Source organism: Triturus cristatus, chromosome 3_2 (assembly GCF_964204655.1).
Source record: "Triturus cristatus chromosome 3_2, aTriCri1.1, whole genome shotgun sequence".
Lineage (NCBI taxonomy): Eukaryota > Metazoa > Chordata > Amphibia > Caudata > Salamandridae > Triturus > Triturus cristatus.
The window spans coordinates 526,976,935-526,994,374 of record NC_140584.1 but is presented as its reverse complement, the minus strand read 5'-3'; positions in this window follow the sequence as shown (position 1 = coordinate 526,994,374).

Genomic DNA, 17,440 nt, shown 5'->3' with positions numbered 1-17,440 from the left:
ACTGACCATGTCATGAGTGATGCAATATGTGATGTCATCAGCAGTGCATTGCGAGGGAGCGAGTTATAGTTAGCTGAACTAACTTTAACGGGGGAATGAGTGCAATGTCCAATTAACTATAACTTTCCCTAAAACCTATGGTTTTTTCAGTGAATTTCTTAGGTTTTTTAAATGCTAATTTCTAACTATAACGTGCCTGAAACCTATGGTTTTTTCAGTGAATTTCAAAGGTTTTTAAAATGCTAATGTGTAACTATAACATGCCTGAAACCTATGTTTTTTTCAGTGAATTTCAAAGGGTTTTCAAATGCTAGTTTCTAACTATGCCTACAGAGGCAGGACATGTGAAGAAAGAAGAAAAAACGCACAGAAAGAAGCAAAAGAAATGCAGAAAGAAGCAACAGACGTGCGCAAAGACGAAGAAAAGTGAAGGAACAAGCAAGACATGTGCAGAAAGAATCAACAGAGGAGCATAAAGAGGCCTTGTTCCAAAATCATCCTGTGCCCACAACTTTTTCAGACAGGTACTGGTGGTAACTGACTCTGACTAACCACGCCTAGAGCCAGTGCTATGCTAAAAGACACTTAGAATACAGTGAAAACACGTACATACACTAGGGAACACTATGCGTTGGGGTACCCCTGTGATTAGCATGACCTCCTCTGTAAGGGGGCCTGGGGTGACATGTGTGCAAACATGCCCTGTGGCCGTTTTAAGTTGGGACATTATCTCCCCTTCAATCCTGATGGTCCCTGGCATCCAACTAGCCAACCAGATACACCCAGTAAGCGCCACAGAGCTGCGTTGCAGAGAGGTGTAAAAAGGGGCATGGCATGGACTACCTCTCTGCAACGCAGCGCAGAGCACGCTTACTGGAAGCTCCTTGTGGGCTAGTTGGTCCACAGGAGCCCTCAGGATTGAAGGGGAATTAATTCCCCAACTGAAAACGCGCCACAAGGCGTGTTTGCACACATCACCTCAGGCCCCGCCCCCTCCCTTCACCACTGTGCAAACACGCCCATGGCACATTTTAAGTTGGGGGATTAAGTCCCGACGCTGTAGCACGAAGGATGGGTATGCCATTGAAAGATGTTATTCAGCATTACCAGCAGTCCAACTGTGCCCCGCGACCCACTTGGAATCAATTCCTAGCTTTATTTTTAGCAAGAGTCAGGCGACTCACTGAAGGAAAAAGCAAAGCACTGCCAGTACCAGCAGGCCACTAGGGTGGCCACGCCCACTGGGGCGGGAGATTTGTATATATTTAGTGCCGAAGTTAAACGGATGACTCCTGCTGAATGCGACCCCCAGCCCTTGAAGAAGTGCTTACTCGCACAAAACGCGTCGGCTAAACTTTTATGAAGGCGAGGACTCTGAGACTGCATGGACATTGCTGTTCTGTCAATAAATGTGTGGCAAATCAAACTTACCTGTGTGGGCTCCTTCACAAACAGGCAACTTTTGATTGTATATCTATATCACTGAAAAAACCATAGGTTTCAGGCACGTTATGGTTAGGAATTTGCATTTAAAAAACCTTAGAAATTCACTGAAAAAACCATAGGTTTCACGGACGTTATAGTTAGCTGGACTTTTCACTCGTACAAAACCATTGAAATTCCCCCGTTATAGTTAGTTCACCTAACTATAACTCGCGCGCCCGCAATGCACTGCTGATGATGTCACATATTACATCACTCATGACATGGTCAGTGACATCACTCATAACATCACTGATGACATCTCAAATGACGTCACTGATGACATCATCCAGTGAATGTGTGTTTTTCTGAAAAGTACATTTGTTTTAAATATGTATATCTCAAGGCCGATGGAAGAATAAATGGGTATATAAGTGTCTAAATGGATGATTTGTTTTTGAAAAATTGATTGTATAACTGACTGATTAAGTGTATCTTAGTGAATACATGGCTTAGTGAGTAATGTTTAAATATGTAAATATATGTATCAGTCTCTCATTTTGTGTATAAGTGGCTGCATGGGTTGGTGAGTAGCTACATGAGTGTCTATATAGGTTATTAGTTGTTTTTTTGAGTATCCGTATGAGTGTCTGAGTGTCTGTATGGTTCGATGGGGGGTATTACGTAGTGCATAGGTGCATGAATGAGTGACTCACTGTTTGTATGTGTTGAAGACAGCATGTGTGCAGGACTGTATGGGTAGATGAGAGTGTACATGGGTTTGTTAGTGAGTGAATGACTGTCTCAATAGTGTCTTTATGAGTAACTACATATGTTTTAAACTAGTATATGTGACTATTGGTGTATATAAGTGAGTATATGTGAGAGTGAGAGATTGAAAGAGTTCCTGTATGAATAAGTATGTGTTTCTATAAATGATTGTTTAAAAGTCTAAGTATGTGTAAGTTTCTGTAGAAGTAAGTGTGGTGGTGTGTATATAACTGTATATGCAAGTAAATGGATGTTTGATTCTTTATTAGCATGAGTGACTATGTGTGTGAGTAACTCTATGGATGAGTGGCGTTGTGTAACAGGATGTATAGGTGTATGAGTACATATGATGAGTGAGTACATGTATGAGTGACTGTATAGGACTGTTGGTGAATGAGTGGATGTGGTTGTGGATCTTAGAATTATTGAATTGGTATGTCCATTGTTTTGAAAATTTTTGTTTCTCTTTTTGAATGTGTGTATCAAAGGTTATATTAGGGGGAGAGGAGGGCTGCCACTCTATCACAAGGATGATGTCATCAGTGATGTCATCAGTGATGTCATTTGAGATGTCATGAGTGATGTCATGAGTGATGTCACTGACCATGTCATGAGTGATGTAATATGTGATGTCATCAGCAGTGCATTGCGGGCGTGCAAGTTATAGTTAGCTGAACTAACTATAACGGGGGAATTTTAATGGTTTTGTACGAGTGAAAAGTCCAGCTAACTATAACGCCCGTGAAACCTATGGTTTTTTTCAGTGAATATCTAAGGTTCTTTAAATGCTAATTCCTAACTATAACGTGCCTGAAACCTATGGTTTTTTCAGTGAATTTCAAAGGTTTTTTAAATACTAATTTCTAACTATGCCTATAGAGATAGGACATGTGAAGAAAGAAGAAAGAACAAAAAACGCACAGAAAGAAAAAAAAGAAATGCGGAAAGAAGCAACAGAAGTCCTCAAAGACGAAGAAAAGTGCAGGAAGAAGGCTAACGTGCAGAAAGAACACACAGAAGAGCAGAAAGAAGCCTTGTTGCAAAATCATCCTGTACCCTCAACTTTTTCAGACGGATACTGGTGGTAACTGAGTCTGACTAACCAGTCCTAGAGCCAGTGCTATGTTAAAAGACACTCAGAATACAGTGAAAACACCTACATACACTATGGAACAATATGCGTTGGGGTCCACTTGTGATTAGCATGACCTCCTCTGTAAGCCCCTAGTATGTAATAGGGCACAGGATTAAAACTACCTCTTAAAACGGGCCACAGGGCGTGTTTGCACACGTCACCTCAGGCCCAGTCCCCTCCCTTCCCCACTGTGTAAACACACCCTGTGGCCATTTTAAGTTGGGAGATTAAGTCCCCTTGAATCCTGAGGGTCCCTAGGGTCCAACTAGACCACTAGGTACCTCCAGTAAGCGCCACAGAGCTGCGTTGCAGAGAGATGTAAAAAGGGGCACGGCCTAGACCACCTCTCTGCAACGCAGCGCAGTGGCGCTTACTGGAAGCACCTGGTGGGCTAGTTGGCCCCCAAGATCCCTCAGGATTGAAGGGGAATTATTTCCCCAACTTAAAACGCGCCACAGGGCTTGTTTGCACACGTTAATTCAGGCCCCGTCCCCTCCTTTCACCACTGTTTAAACACGCCCTGTGGTCATTTTAAGTTGGGAGATGAAGTCCCCTTGAATCCTGAGGCTCCCTAGGGTCCAACTAGCCCACTAGGTACCTCCAGTAAGCGCCACAGAGATGCGTTGCAGAGAGGTGTAAAAAGTGGCACGGCCTGGACCACCTCTCTGCAATGCAGCTCAGTGGCGCTTACTGGAAGCACCTGGTGGGCTAGTTAGCCCGCAGGGGCCCTCAGGATTGAAGGGGAATTATTTCCCTAACTTAAAACGCGCCATAGGGCGTGTTTGCACACGTCACCTCAGGCCCCGTCCCCTCCCTTCCCCACTGTGTAAACACGCCCTGTGGCCGTTTTTTAAGTTGGGAGATTAAGTCCCCTTGAATTCTGAGGGTCCTAGGGGCAAAATAGCCCACTAGGTACGTCCAGTAAGCGCCATTGCAGAGAGGTGTAAAAAGGGCACGGCCTGCACCACCTCTCTGCAACGCAGAGCAGTGGCGCTTACTGGAAGCACCTGGTGGGCTAGTTGGCCCCCAGGGTCCCTCAGGATTGAAAGGGAATTATTTTCCCAACTTAAAACGCGCCATAGGGCGTGTTTGCACACGTCACCTCAGGCCCCGTCTCCTCCCTTCACCACTGTGTAAACGCGCCCTGTGGCCGTTCTAAGTTGAGAGATTAATTCCCCTTAAATCCTAAGGGTCCCTAGGGTCAAACTAGCCCACTAGGTACCTCCAGTAAGCGTCACAGAGCTGCGTTGCATAGAGGTGTAAAAAGGGGCGTGGCCTCAGAACACCTGTCTGCAACGCAGCTCCCTGGCGCATACTGGAGATACCTGTTGGGCTAGTTGGCCCTCAGGGACCCTCAGTATTGAAGGGGAATTAATTCCCCAACTTACAACTGGCCAGGGGGCGCGTTTGCAGAGTGCTGCAAGGAGGGGGCGTGGCCTCCGGCGCGATGCCGGTCTTTTATTTATTTACTTTTTTTTAAGAAGGAGGGCTGTGTGGCCCCCCTTCTTTTTCTAATTTATTGGCCCTGGGGACCCCATCCCCCAGGACCTGCACCCTATTTTTTTTGTTGAAAAAAATTTATTTGGCCCTCCCAAGGCCTTAATCGGCCCCGGGGACCCCAACCCCCGGGTCATGGCTTTTTTTTTATTCTTTAGGAGGGGGGCTGCGTTGCCCCCGTACTCAGGCCACTTATGGCCCCGGGGACCCCATCCCCCGGGGCCGGCTTTTGTTTTTTATTATTTTAAAAAAATAAATATTTATAGAAACTCCTAGGACATGCTGGACAAACCGTATGTACCTATCACCATGACGATTTGCGTGATATTCATTAAAAGGCGACTATGCATACAATGAATCCATGTGGAATGTATTTACACCACTAGTGAAGCTCTGACGTGTCTGATGCCCTACCGTGCCTAATCCCGGCGCCCCCGCTGGTGGGTACTCTCCAAGTAGACACCCTTGTCGTTTATTGGGTAGCTATTGACGGGCACATTTAATACACACGCACACCAAGCCATTCAAAGGGGATTCGACAAAAATTCGACCAAACTATGCAAGAAACCCCCCTCATGGTTAATAATATACACATCCACCGCCGGATGTGTAACACTTTTTATTTTACTCTCTGGAAAGGAGACGAACCTCACTTGAGAGTCACAGCGTGCTCCTGGCTGAGCCCAATGCTGTGTAACACTCACCAGGGCCCGCCGAGTGCCACACACCTCTGTGTTGTATTCCACCAGCTAGTGCGTATGCTATGACACTCTCTAGCCCATGTGCACTGTAACACCACCCTGTGAATATATCATGCCACACTTGCCTTCGCACGGGTTATATTGCCCCATCTAACGTGCCTTCCTCGATGCCTATGTTATTAGGGGTGGGCGGAATTTGCGTAATCGCGTTACGCAAATCTCCGCGAAACGGTAAAAAATCTCCGCGAACACGCAGAAATTCCGCGAACACGCGGAATTGCTTGTTCGCTATGCTTTTTTCCTGTTCACAATCGCTGTTTGCATGTTCGGGGAGAAATATCTCGCGAACACGCATTTTGAGAACGCAAACAAGCAAAAAATTTCGCGAAGTCGCGGAAAGCAGAATTTTGGGCAATTTCACGTTCTCCGCGGAACGCGAAATTACCCAAATTCCGCAAATTCCACGAGCGGAACGGAATTTACCGCCCAGGCCTAAGCGCTATGCCACACATATTACAATTTGGGATCCATATCTTTGTCACAGTGCATATGCAACGTTACACTCCCCAGCACATATTTTATATTACAACTTTAGAGACTAGTTAGGTTACACAACACTGCCGGGTGCATATTACACTCCAAAGCACATATCGCTTAGCACGCGCTACTGCCTGTGCTATCTCGCGCTCTCCAATGAATCTGTCATTGCGCACAATGTATTGCATATTATATTTCATGCCCCGGTTCATCTTATATCACACTTTTTGGTGCATAGTTTATACCATATACTATATCTAGTTTTCATTTTCAATCGTGCTCTCAGGATTATGTTCTATATAACACTGCGTCCACCTACCCTTTTCACGGGCATTACATTTTGCGATGGGGGTGGAGGGTCAGTGAGATTATGCTGCATACTTGTTCATATTTTAAGTAGTTCGCACAGACACACATTTTAAAAACAATAACGTTCCTAATACCCACCTTCTCTGAACAGTTAGCTTGCTGCCCCATCCACCTCCTCCCTATTCTCTGTTGTCTGAATCCATGGACTAGCCTCCTCCCTCCTGCCATGCATGGTCTGATGTGCTGCCACTGCCCTCCATTTAGCATGATGTACCAGTCCACTCCTCCTGCCCTCCATTGCCCAATTCTATGGCCCATCATTGACCTCCTGCTTAGCCTCTGTGCTTAGCTTGCTGCCCCTATTCTCCTTCCCCCTGCCCTCCGATGTCTTTGTGCATGCCCCTGCTCCATCCTTTTTGCCCACCATGTTCCATGGACCTGCCACTCCTATCTACTCTGAGTGTTCTGTTGAGCTGCCACTCCCCTCCCACCTGCCTAGCATTGTCAGATGACTGTAACCTGTCCCTGCCACCTCCACCCTGCCTGTCCACATGCCATGCCCCTATCCCCTTCCTCCTGTCCTCCATGGTCCATTTTACTGCCACACTCTTCTGCCCTCCATGGTCTGTTGTGCTGCAACTGCTCCTCCTGCCTGCCCCGCGCGGTCTGTTGTGAGGCCCCTTCCCGTGAACTCTCTTGTCTGTGCCCAGGTCCTGACCCTCCTTTCTATCCTCCATGGTCCTTTGTGCATGCCCCTGCACCCTCCTTCTTGCCCATCATAGCCATTGTGCTGCCACTCACCTTCCTGCTTGCCATGCATGGTCTTCTGTGCTGCCATGGCCCCACCCACCTTCCCGTTGTGGTCAGCTAGCTGCCCCTGACCCCCTCCCACCTTCCCTCCATGGTCTGTGTGTATGCCATCATAGTCTCATTGTTGCTCTCCATGGTGTGTCTTGTTTCTAGTGCCCATCCTGCCTGACCTCCATGGTCATGTTGCTGCTCCTGCCCTGCCCCCTTCCCTCCAGCCCTCTGTTTCTATGTGCAGACCCCTATTCCTTCCCTGCTGGCTTGTCTGTTCCATTGTAATGCCCCTGATCTGTCCCTCCTGCCCTTTATGGTCTGTTCTGCTGCAGCTTTCTCTCCTGGCTGTCCATTATGGTCAGCTAGCTACCATTGCCTCTTTCCCCTCTGTTCTCTGTTGTCCATGTGCATGGTCCTATCCCCTCCATATTGCTTTCTATGGATTGTTGTGCTGCACTCCCGTCCCGCATGCCCTTTGTGGTGTATTGTGCTGCTGCAAACCCTGATAGCTGCCCTGTAGGGTCAGTTTGGTGCACCTCTCCATGTCCCTCCTGTCCTCTGTTATCTGAGTCCACGTCCCTACCCCAATTCCTCCTGCCTACCATGATCCAATGTACCATACTTGCGAAAATTTTGAACTTGGTAAGAGGAAGATTTTAAAAAAAACTGGGGTATTGATTTTCCCCTTTGAGTTACATTGAAAAAGAGGAGATTTTAGACAGGAGACAGATCAAATAAAGAACATTTGAGCTTAAAAACATTTGACGTTTACTGGCTGAAACGGGTCTGTTGGCATGTATGGTTGTACTACCACTGCCTCTTCCTTCTGCCCTCAATGGTCTATTATATTGCCACAGCCTCTCTTGCCAGTCCTGTATTGTTGGTTTGTTGCCCCTGCCCCCCTTTCCACTGCCCTCCATAGTCTGTTGTGCTGCCACTGCCCTTCCTGCCTGCCCAGTGTGGTCAAATTGGTGCCTCTGCACTCTCCTACCTGCCTTCAATTTTCAGAGTCCGTGCCCCTGGCCTCTGCCTCTCAACAGTATCCCAATGAGCAACTAGATTGCTAACATTCTATATTTATTACAAATGTGTGGAACGCCTGACGTCATCTTGATGTAATCAAAACTGTAATACCTAGAGCATTTCCTTTAGAAATTACATATATGAGAGGGTCTTATTTGCATCAAAATTATGGTTAGTGCTCTAAAAAACTAAAATGAGGACATATTTTCTGAGTTTTCATATAGCAACAAAGAACTTTTAAATTATTTGTAATCTTTATGTTTTTTTATCCAGTTGACCACTTGATTAAATGTTGCACCTAGGGGAGAGGATGTGGTGTTACTTCCAGAGCTTCAGACTTTGCAACTGGGGAACCAGGTTGGAGTTTCTGCTTCAGCTCAACATTCTGTGATTCTGGTCAAATCACTTAATCTCCCCATGTCTACAACCAAAATGAATTTGATCGTGTGTGATGTAACCAATGCTCATGTAAAGCACTCCAATACCTGACAAGTCTGCACTATATAAAACTGCAAGTACACAAAAAATATGTGTTTTGCACACTTCTGTCATTGGGCTTCATGTGGGCTACATCTGGGTGATATTTGTGCTGCATTTGGGCTCTTTTGTCTCTGGTGGCCATCTTGGGAGGTTTATTTGTTATGAAGTTTCCTAATTTCCTCATTTACTGCAGTCTCCTCAGTAGGAAATGCTTTCAGTTTTTTACTTTAATTCCATCAAGAAGGTATTCAGATATGTCACACATTTGCGATAAATTCTGAATGTTAGCACCCTAGTTGCTCATTAGATCACTGTAGTAAAGCTACTGCTCACAACGGAAGTCTGCTGCTGGTATTAAAAGTGCATGTTTCAGTCTGCATATCAGAATTTTTAATGAAATAGAAGAGGATTTGAGAAGTCACTCAAAATGTGCCCTAATTTTTCTTTCTTCAGCACTTATCATAATTTCTATGGCAAAATGAACCCTCTTATTGTGTTCCTTTTTAAATTAAATGTTTTAAGTGTTACCAGTTTATTCCAATCAAGATGGCTTCAGGTGTGCCATACTTTTGTCATAAGTAAGACAGTAAGCGCTCTAGTTGTTCTTAAGAACACTCTGGGACATTTTGTCATTGGGCTATACTTGGGCTACATCTGGGTGATATTTGGGCTACATTTGGGCTCTTTTGTCTCTGGTGGCCATCTTGGGAGATTTAATTGTTATGAAGTTTCCTAATTTCCTCATTTACTGCAGTCTCCTCAGTAGGAAATACTTTCAGTTATTTTATTTTGGTTCCATCAAGAAGGCATTCAGATGTATCACACATTTGCCATAAATTCTGAATGTTAGCAGTCTAGTTGCTCATTAGATCACTGTAGTAAAGCTACTGCTCACCAGGGAAGTCTGCTGCTGGTATTCAAAGTGCATGTTTCAGTCTGCATGTCAGAATATTTTTATGAAATAGAAGAGGATTTGAGAAGTCAAAATGTGCCCTAATTTTTCTTTCAGTTATATAACCAATGGGGTAACCCAGTATCCCTCAGAACCTGGGCAGTAAATTGTTAGGAAAACAGTGGTTCCGTTGGGTGAAAAAATTTCTTTGCGCATAAAGCATTAGTCAAACGCTATCAGAATAATATGCGATGTCATATCGTAGGCAACACACCAAACAGTTAGTATGTTAATCTGATTGTTTATATAAATTGCATCATTCATATATACATCTATATTTTAGAGAGGCCGTCAGGTAAAAATACGATAACAATAAGTGACACAGTGATAATTGGTGCTCAGTGACAACGTGCGTGATATATACACAATAGTTTAAAAGCTTGAAAGTTTCAACTTGGCCAGTGGGTAGAATATTTTTAGTAGTAACGCTGCGAAATAAGAGAATTCGTTTTAACGCAGGTTCTATATACTGGTCCAAACGTAAAGCCGACGTTTCAACCCTGGTACTGCACTACTGATAGGTCAGTGCGGGTCTTCATCAGGACTTGGATAGAAGATGACTGCCTTAGTATAATAGAAATTCAAAATGGTCTGGGCCTGTGGAGTTGGTAAACATCCAGCATAAATCTCAGGATGGGGTTCCAGTTAGGTATTCTGTGGTGGTGATGGGCCTATGTTGCATGCGAGAGCAGTTGAATCACTGGTCACGTAGCATTCGAGGCTTTGAGGAGTCAAAAGGTGCCCTAATTTTTCTTTCTGCAGCACTAATCATAATTTCTATGGCAAAATGAACCCCCTCATTTTGTTCCTTTGTAAATTAAATGTTTTAAGTGTTACCACTTTATTCCAATCAAGATGGCTTCAGGTGTGCCATACTTTTGTCATAAGTAAGACTGTTAGCGCTCTAGTTGTTCGTTAGAACACTCTGGGACATTCTGTCATTGGGCTATACTTGGGCTACATCTGGGTGATATTTGGGCAACATTTGGGCTCTTTTGTCTCTGGTGGCCATTTTGGGAGACTTATTTGTTATGAAGTTTCCTAATTTCCTCATTTACTACAGTTTCCTCAGTAGGAAATACTTTCAGTGTTTTACTTTGATTCCATCAAGAAGGCATTCAGATGTGTCACACATTTGCCATAAATTCAGAATGTTAGCACTCTAGTTGCTTATTAGATCACTATAGTAAAGCTACTGTTCACCAGGGAAGTCTGCTGCTGGTATTGAAAGTGCATGTTTCAGTCTGCAAGCCAGAATTTTTTAATGAAATAGAAGAGGATTTGAGAAGTCACTCAAAATGTGCCCTAATTTTTCTTTCTGCAGCACTAATCATACTTTCTATGGCAAAATGAACCCCCTCATTTTGTTCCTTTTTAAATCAAATGTTTTAAGAGTTACCACTTTATTCCAATGAAGATGGCTTCAGGTGTGCAATACGTTTGTCATAAGTAGGACTGTTAGCGCTCTAGTTGTGCTTTAGAACACTCTGGGAAGCTGCAGTAGAACACGAAGGAATCAACTGACAGTCTCTGCCCTTGTTGGATGTACATGTTTTACTGAGAATGTCAGACTTCATTCTCACATGACTGAGAAAGATAATGTGAATTTACAGAAAATATGCTCTCAGTTTAGCTTATAGATCACCTTCCAAACCTGTGCGGGAAAAGCATGAGGAAACAGCAGAAGGCTTTTTCACATGGTAAAATCACCTTAGAACACACCACAATTCCTAAAATGAGTATAGTACCATCAACAAATGATTTATAATGTAACTAAAGTCTTAAAACCTTTTATTAACTGCAATGCTTTTTAATGAGGTGCTATCATGTATAGTGGTCCCAAGATGGCTGCCAACACTTCTTGGATGATGTACTGACAGCCAATCAGATCTCACGATGAGATGTGTGGTTAGGCTCCGCCCAGATATATCTATCTTTTTAACTCTAATTTTCTCAGGAACTACTGAACGGATTTACACCATTTAAGCAAAAGGCACGAGTCTGAACTGAGGACTACCTCTTTGCCAAATTTGGTGTAATTCCGTTCAGCAGTTCGGGCTGTAGCTGCGTCAACAGGTCCTATGGGAAAATGCATGGGGAAAACATGTTTTGGAATCCCCCTTTTTTCTTGGCAGCCGCTTGACAAATCACTGTGAAATTTTCAGGATAGGGGCGGACCGGAGCTGGCCAAAAGTTTGGTAAATTTCGTGAAGGTTCGTTAATCGGCGCCAACGTTATTCCAAATAGAATGTTGCGGATTTCCTATGGAAAATAGGTCCTAACAGTCGCCAGTAGGTAATATATATATATCTATATATATATAGATATATAGAAAACGCGGCCGGAAACCGAGACGGGGTGGCCGCGCACAGTCAAGATTCAGGCCAAGTAGTTGTGGGGCAAACACGCTGCTAGAGGGGGTTCAAGAAATAGGAGTCAATGAAGACTTAATCATTAATTTAACCTCGAGTAAACTAACGGAGGATCAACAATCAGTATTAAAGAAAGGATTGACCTTCTGTCCATCTAAAAGATGTGAGTACACACAAACTCGCATTGACTTATATCTTTTCACCAGGAAGCTAAAATTGCAAAAATTCTTTAAGCTTAAGGGCATACAACACGATACTGGTGATCAGTGGAATTTACCGAGTACAGTCTCTGCATCATCAAATTTATCAACTGCTCTCACAGGGGAAGATTTGAGCATGCTACGAATTTTATCTAGCCAGAAAGATCACGATGCACCCAATGTGACCCAGGATGTTTCCTGTATCCAAAGTTTTGGCATAGAACAGCGAGCCCCGAGAACGAATTTTAGACCACAATCTACTTTCGTACCAATGTCTTCCTTTGACACTATAGATATTTTCGTAGAATCAGTGAGAAAAGACCTTATGAAACTGAGACTTACAACATCCAAGGATGCAGAGAATAATCTCAGCATAAGACAACGGACTGCCCTTTCAGGATTAATGAGCGATCCTGATCTAATTTGTAAACCTTCTGATAAAGGAGGCAACATGGTGTTGATGACTCGCAAGTTTTATGTAGATGAGGCATTAAGACAGCTTTCGGATACGACATGTTACCTTCCAATTTCTAAATCTGAGTATATTGCAAGTATTGATGAATATCTTGCACTTATTCAAAAATGGTTTGATCGAGATATGCTCAATTATAATGAATTCAAGTTTTTAACCTGTCCTTATTCCGTCACGGCCACTTTCTACCATCTACCTAAAGTATATAAAAATCCAGTGAGACCACCAGGTCGCCCCATTGTATCTTCAAAGGGCTGCTTCACAGAACACATGTCTCAGTACATCGATTTTTTCCTGTCAGAATTTGTACAGACATTAACTTTGTATATCAAAGATACTACACATTTCATAAAAAACATAATGGATATACCATGGGAATCTGATATGCTTATGATTGTTCTTGACATTACAAGTCTTTATACTTGCCATCAAACATGAGAAGGGCATTCATGCAGTACAGTATTTTCTTAGAGGCAGATCTCTGAAATTCACCGAACATAATGCCATGCTTATTGAATTTATTTCGTTCTGTCTAAAGAATAACATCTTTTTATTTAATAAACAACACTATCGACAAACTCAAGGGACGGCTATGGGCACCTGCTTCGCCCCCAGTTATGCGAACTGGCTGGTGGGAGAAGTAGGTTGCCTGGGCCGAACCATACAATCATTGGACCAAATGTATCATTTCATGGCACAGATACATAGATGATCTGTTTATTTTATGGAAGCGTTCTAAAATAGAAGCAGAGAGGTATATTGCAGCATTAAATGACAATACTTTGAACCTTCACTTCAGTGGACATTTAAGCACTTCGCAAGTTCCTTTCCTAGATCTCAAAGTCTTTGTGAAAGATGGGAAAATTTGTACTAATCTTTTTAGAAAGGAAACTGCAGGGAACTCAGTACTGGAAGCACATAGCAGCCATCAAGAATCATTAAAAAATAGTATCCCCTATGGGGAACTATTACGTCTCAAAAGAAATTGTTCTCGGGATGTTGACTTTCAGTGTGAGGCCTTAGCAGCCATTGAAAGATTCAAATTGCGGGGCTACAGCCCCGATTTGTTAACAAAAACTCTCACTAAAGTCAACAGAATACCACGGCAATCTAAATTAGGAACTCGACAAAACGTGAATAAGACAGAACAAGATACCTGTAGATTTATTACTACTTTTTCTAATGAGACAGGCCCTTTGAGAAAGATTCTTTGTCGTAATTGGCATATCCTTAAAACAGACGGAGTAATCGGCGATTCTCTACCGGATTATCCACAACTAACCGTAAGAAGGAGTAAATCCCTAAAGGATAAACTAGTTAAAAGCCATTATGAACCAACACCGTGCGTTCAACGTATTAGTAACTTGACTGGTTTCTTTCCTTGTCTCAAATGCAAGGCATGTAGAAAAAGCAAAAAGGTGTTTACATATAGTATTCCAGGTATGAAAAAACCAAGGATTATTAATACATTTTTAACGTGTAATACTCCCTTTTGCGTATATTGCCTAACATGTCCCTGCAATAAGCAATATATTGGTAGCACGATTCACCCTACAAAAAGACAAATTTTTTAACATGCCCGAGCCATTGAAAATCAAGATTCCACCTATCCTGTGGCCAGACATTTTGCAAAGTACCATAATAGTGACAGAAATTTACTAACATTCTTTTGTCTAGACCATGTTCCAATTAGTGATCGGATAGGTAATCGTGAACTTAAATTAAGAAGACTGGAATCTCGTTTTATAATTGATCTCCAAACTACTGTTCCCAATGGCCTAAACACTGAAGAAGAATTGGCATGTCACCTAGGGTAGATTACAATTACTCAGTTTTGCTTATAAGTTTATTGAATCACGATCTATGGAATTCTGAAGATTTATGTGCTTGCTTTCTTTTGAATTTATCCCCAATCAAGTTTGTGTATCTGAGATTGGCCATACAGGGCTTGATTAAGTCATGGTACATGCAGACTTGATGATCATTATTTTTTATTTTTTATTTTTTATAAACATGGCATCAAGAGTGTAATTATTACTGAATGGATTTAATTTGCCCATATATGGCTTGATGATGACTGGATACCGACTAATCAATTTCATACGCACAGCATTAAGAGTATGATTTTTACTGAATGTATGGTATCATTTTGTTGTCTCTAATTTGTTAATGTCATTTTTGAAATGCATTATAATGTCAGCATAATCATGCTATTGCGCGAGATTAGCGCTTTTCAATTTATATATTTTTTCGTTTATGTAAGTCTTTCTTTTATGTTGATCACATGTGAACCGGAAACACAACTAGTAAACCGTATATAATTGCACCAAATGAACTGCATTCTGTAATACAGTCGAAAAAGGCGCGAATGCCGAAACGCGTCCTGGCGTTTCTCTCGGAATAATAAATTGAAAATCCGAGAACCTTGTCTGTGTGCGGTCCCCTTCATTCTACGAGTGGAGTTTCTGAGCTGCATATATATATATATAATGAAATAGGTGCCCAGCAGCAAGGGCGCACTCGGAGTCAAAAATCTTGCAAGGACACCAGCGTGCACTTCCATATTCAAATAACAAGCCTTGCGCGTTTCGGATAAAGTTCCTTCCTCATAGGCTTTAATCAATCTGTCGATTTGCTACTGATATCATTATTTAAATATCTGCCCTCCAATGGGCTTCAACAATGAATCCTAGTGCCTGCTGGGTGATGAAGTTTTCAGTAGCCTTTTAAATGCTAACTTCTAACTATAACGTCCCTGAAAGCTATGTTTTTTTCACTGAATGTATGGTGGGCCCCCCACCCTTATTTAATGAAACCCCAGGGAGGTGGTGGTCCCCAAAGCTATGGGGGGGCCGCGTGACCCCTGCACAAAATGAGCATAGCCTCGGGGAGGTGGCGGTCCCCGGGGCTGCAGGGTCCCCCGCTATTATTTTATAACAATGAGCCCTGGGACCTGGCCCACCCGGGGGCCTCATTAAAATGAAGCGCGGCAGCGCGCGCTTAATTTTTTATATAATTCGGGCAGGATTTGTGACCCCAATGCGAATTCTGCGGAAATTATAAAATCAAAAATGCTTTTTGGGCCCTGGGGGTCCTTGTGGGACCCCCTGAGTAGGCCTAGGAGGTCTGGGTGTTTCTACCCTGCCCCCTTTTCTTCATTTTTAATTTTGTTTCACTGTTTTCTTGTGACTCTGTTTCACAAGATGGCTGCCAATACTTCCTGGTTCGGAGTGTTGACAGCCAAAAAGAGTGAAGCTCATGCTCGGGAGGGTTCGCGAACCCACCACGCCCCCAGATATCAATATTTTTTCTTTTTCTAATTTATCAGGAACTACTGAACGGATTTACACCATTTTAAAAAAGGGCTCTTTCTGAACCAAGACCTACTTGTCTGCCGAATTTGGTGTAATTCTGTTTAGCAGTTCGGGCTGTAGCTTTGTCTAAAGTTTCTTATGGAAATTAACATGGGAAAACGCATTTTGGGACCCCCTTTTTCTCAGCCCCCGCTTGTCGAATCACCCTGAAACCTTCAAGCCAGGAGCTGACCGGAGTGGGTCACTAGTTTTAAAAATGTCACGAAGATTTGTCAACCGGCGCCAAAGTTATTGAGAAAAGAATAAATGCTTTTTTAATAGAAACAAGGTCCTAACTATAACTACCTACTGGCGACCGCCAGTAGGGAATATATATATATATATATGCACGCGTATGCTACAAAAGTTACAGAAATTGTAACTTTGCGCTTAAGACATATATTTGAATAAATGCACTCGAACTCAGCCAGGCGGTGTCGTACCCTTTTTCTTGAATGGAGAGTTGGGATTGGTATATATATATGGCATACGTGTGTCAGCCGGTAAGCTTTCTTCAGTGCCAAGTTACTGAGGCAGCTTCTTTCACCTGGGGGTCCTTTAGATGCTGCAAAGGGCACTCTCAGTTGAGCCTTGTCATGGCCCCTCCTCTGCCTCACAGCTGTGTTACAACTTTGCGCTCACCAGACTAAGGCATGCTGGTTTGTGGAGTCCATAGTGAATGCCCCTTTAGTAAGTGGGAAATTCAAGTCACCTAGTGGTGCTGCCAAACTGTGGCCTTGGTCTTCACTCGGCCGCAACCGTCTGTCTGTAAATACCGCTGTCAGTACTTGAACCACTTGTCTTGCTCCCGCAGTTAATACTGCTCCTCTCTCCTCGCGCAGCAAGGTGCAACACTGTGGTACTGTCTCTGCATGGGGGGCAACGGATTGTATGTCCCTACTTTTACCAAAGACTGCTGGCTCCCGCGTTGGTGCCAGACCGAGAGTGCGTGCCAGTTTGCAAGTGCCTGCAGAAAACTGACCAAACATACAGACCAATCCCAACTCTCCCTTCAAGAAAAAGGGTCCGACACCGTCTGGCCGAGTACATATATATATATATATATATATATATGTAGGCGGAGTTCATTGCCCTTTACAGGCTTAGGAATGAGTGCTTTGTCCACCTCCTGTACCAGATAGCACCAAGGCTGCATTCAACATTGTAGCACTTCATCAACATACATCCGCAGGCCAGGCTACTGGCTGTCCTCCACATGCTGGCAACTGAAACTTTCAGAGTGGTAGCAGTATCCCAACCATCCTTCTCAGGGTTTCTCCCCTCCGTCCTGGATGCCATCATAAGCCTCACACCCCAGTACCTCTACTTTCCCAGCACAGCACAGTAATAACAGAAGAACAAGCAACAAGCAAGGCTTTTATGTGCATGTTTTGGGGGTACTGGACTGCACCCAT